The 3929-nt window shown below is 46.6% G+C and overlaps 1 protein-coding gene across 5 annotated transcripts in view; it reads right to left on the bottom strand.

The window, feature by feature from the left end:
- LOC122562539 (leucine-rich repeat and immunoglobulin-like domain-containing nogo receptor-interacting protein 2) overlaps nucleotides 1–3929 on the bottom strand; it is a 727031-nt gene that overhangs the window by 200591 nt on the left and 522511 nt on the right. The gene's annotated exons all lie outside the window — the stretch shown is intronic.

The raw sequence follows: 3929 nt of genomic DNA, 5'->3' as shown, positions 1-3929 counted from the left end.
ATAGATTCAGGATCAGTTCCTGCAGATTGGAGGGTGGCTAATGTTGTACCACTTTTTAAGAAAGGAGCGAGAGAGAAAGCAGGAAATTATAGACCAGTTAGTCTGACCTCAGTGGTGGGAAAGATGCTGGAGTCAATTATAAAGGATGAAATTACGACTCAACTGGATAGCAGTAACAGGATAGGTCAGAGTCAGCATGGATTTATGATGGATCATGCTTGACTAACCTTCTGGAATTTTTTGACGATGTAACTCTGAAGATGGACAAGGGAGATCCAGTGGATATAGTGTACCTGGACTTTCAGAAAGCCTTTGATAAAGTCCCACATAGGAGGTTAGTGAGCAAAATTAGGGCGCATAGTATTGGGGGCAAAGTACTAACTTGGATTGAAAATTGGTTGGCAGACAGGAAACAAAGAGTAGTGATAAACGGCTCCCTTTCGGAATGGCAGGTGGCGACCAGTGGGGTACCTCAGGGATCAGTGCTGGGACCGCAGCTTTTTACAATATATATTAATGATATAGAAGATGGTATTAATAGTAACATTAGCAAATTTGCTGATGATACAAATCTGGGTGGCAGGGTGAAATGTGACGAGGATATTAGGACATTATAGGGTGACCTGGACAGGTTAGGTGAGTGGACAGATGCATGGCAGATGCAGTTTAATGTGGATAAATGTATGGTTATCCACTTTGGTGGCAAGAACAGGAAGGCAGATTACTACCTAAATGGAGTCAAGTTAGGTAAAGGGGTAGTTCAGAGAGATCTGGGTGTTTCTTGTACATCACTCAATGAAGGTAAGCATGCAGTGAAAGCAGGTAGTGAAGAAAGCTAATAGCATGCTGGCCTTCATAAGAAGAGGGATTGAGTATAGAAACAAAGAGGTTCTTCTGCAGCTGTACAGGGCCCTGGTGAGACCACACCTGGAGTACTGTGTGTAGTTCTGGACTCCAAATTTGAGCAAAGACATTCTGGCTATTGAGAGAGTGCAGCGTAGGTTCACAAGGTCAATTCCTGGAATGGTGGGACGATCTTATGTTGAAAGATTGGAGCGACTGGGCTTGTATACCCTTGAGTTTAGAAGACTGAGAGGGGATCTGATTGAGACGTATAAGATTATTAAAGGATTGGACACTCTGGAGGCAGGAAACATGGTTCCGCTGATGGGTGAGTCCCGAACCAGAGGACACAGCTTAAAAATAAGGGGTAGGCCATTTAGGACAGAGATGAGGAGAAACTTTTTCACCCAGAGAGTGGTGGGTGTGTGGAATGCTCTGCCCCAGGAGGCAGTGGAGGCCCAGTCTCTGGATTAGTTTAAGAAAGAGTTGGATAGAGCTCTCAAGGATAGTGGAATCAAGGGTTATGGAGATAAGGTAGGAACAGGATACTGATTGAGGATGATCAGCCATGATCATAATGAATGGTGGTGCAGGCTCGAAGGGCAGAATGGCCTACTTCAGCACCTATTGTCTATTGCACATCTTCCATAGCCCTATACTCCTCTTAAAATTCTGAAGTGTTTAATCAATTATTTTTCTCAAAGTTACAATTGAAACTTATCCTTTCAACAGTGAATTCCAAATGATAACAACTTTCTACATAACAAATATTTTCGGCTCTCCCATCTTGGCTGCTTTGCCAAGTACCTGATACTGCTATTTTTACATATCACACACACCAGCAACTCCAATCTCTCACTACTCCTACAAGATATCCAAATTTTGCTAGATATTACTGCAATCTTTGTCCTTGTTATGATACTATAATTCAGCTGGGACAGGACAATCATAGTGGTGTAAATCACCAGCTTCTTTGGAGTTACTCCTATTCTGACTTCTTTCTCATGTTAATAATTCACCTGAGTGTCTCATCATTGCACACTCGGTAATCTTCCAGCATAGGTTCAGGTTCCTTAGAGATTTCCAATTTCAGACAGCTACCTCATAGAGGTCACAATTCCATTTTGTGGAGATCCTTCTTCCTCCTCACAAGGTCATCTGACCTTTTGATCAAACCCATTAAAAGATTCCAGTCTGGTTTTCTGTACTTGAGGGGTTTATAGGAGACACAAACTGATGTCCCCTCCAACAATTTTTGGGCAAATTAATCATTAGATCAATTTTCTCTTTGATCATTACGCTGCACAATTCCAAACATAACTATGGAAGATTATCCTGAAAATTACCTCTGCCCTGGACACAAACTCAATTTTTTAACAGCTTTCTTTCATCCACCCAATTCATCATCAGCTCTAATTGCTACACTGTTCCATCCATTTTAACCAATGAACCCGAACAATCAATGTCACTGAAATGAATTTGCCTCTCCGAAGGCTTCTGTTCATTTGAACTCTGTTCAGCCAAACAATAATCCACATTCTCTTCTTTTGGTCACTCCTCATCCATAGCCCCTCCATTGCAAGATCAATTAGTGACTATTATTAATAAATACAAGGCAAATTTTGTTGCTCTACAGAATTAGGTTGAGAGTTGAAATCACACTCTATAGCCTTCAGTTCAAAGAAGTATTGTGATGCAGTATTGAGGGAATGGATATTCACTCTCTGATGACCCCTTCTCCCACCTCCAACACATCCCATCCACTTGGAAACCCCGTGCTGGCCTCTTACCTGCCCTCGATCTCTTCATAGCCAACTGCCGCCGCGACATTAACCACCTCAACCTGTCCACCCCTCTTACCCACTCCAACCTCTCACCCTCGGAACATGCAGCCCTCCACTCCCTCCGTTCCAACCCCAACCTCACTATCAAACTGGCAGACAAGGGAGGCGCGGTGGTAGTTTGGCGCACCGATCTTTACATTGCTGAGGCTAAACGCCAGCTCGCGGACACCTCCTCCTACTGCCCCCTTGACCATGACCCCACCTCCCACCACCAAACCATCATCTCCCAGACCATCCATAACCTCATCACTTCAGGGGATCGCCCATCCACTGCCTCCAACCTCATAGTCCCACAACCCCGCACCGCCCGTTTCTACCTCCTGCCCAAAATCCACAAACCTGACTGCCTCGGCCGGCCCATTGTCTCAGCTTGCTCCTGCCACACCAAACTCATCTCTGCATTGCTCGACACGGTCCTGTCCTCCTTACTCCAAGAACTCCCCACTTACGTTCGGGACACCACCCATGCCCTCCACCTCCTCCATGATTTTCGCTTCCCCGGCCCCCAACGCCATGGACATCCAGTCTCTATACACCTCCATCCCCCATCACGGTGGTCTCAAAGCCCTCCGCTTCTTCCTTTCCCGCCGACCCAACCAGTACCTTTCCACTGACACCCTCCTTCGACTGACTGAACTGGTCCTCACTCTGAACAACTTCTCTTTCCAATCCTCCCACTTCCTCCAAACCAAAGGAGTAGCCATGGGCACCCGCATGTGCCCCAACTATGCCTGCCTCTTCGCCGGATATGTGGAACAGTCCATCTTCCACAGCTACACTGGCACCACCCCCCACCTTTTCCTCCGCTACATCGATGACTGTATCGGCGCTACCTTGTGCTCCCACGGGGAGGTTGAACAGTTCATCCACTTTATTAACACCTTCCACCCTGACCTCAAATTTACCTGGACCATCTCAGACTCCTCCCTCCCCTTCCTAGACCTCTCCATTTCTATCTCGGGCGACCAACTCAACACAGACATTTACTTTAAACTGACCGACTCCCACAGCTACCTAGATTTCACCTCCTCCCACTCTGCCCCCTGTAAAAACGCCATCCCATATTCCCAATTCCTTCGCCTCCACCACATCTGCTCCCAGGAGGACCAATTCCAATACCGAACAACACAGAAGGCCTCCTTCTTCAAAGACCGCAATTTCCCCTCAGACGTGGTTGACAATGCTCTCCACCGCATCTCCGCCACTTCCCGCTCCTCCGCCCTTGAACCCCGCCCCTCCAAT

This window comes from Chiloscyllium plagiosum, chromosome 2, assembly GCF_004010195.1.
Source record: "Chiloscyllium plagiosum isolate BGI_BamShark_2017 chromosome 2, ASM401019v2, whole genome shotgun sequence".
NCBI classification, from domain to species: domain Eukaryota; kingdom Metazoa; phylum Chordata; class Chondrichthyes; order Orectolobiformes; family Hemiscylliidae; genus Chiloscyllium; species Chiloscyllium plagiosum.
Note: the sequence above shows the minus strand (reverse complement) of the source record. Positions and strands in the feature narration are given on the sequence as shown.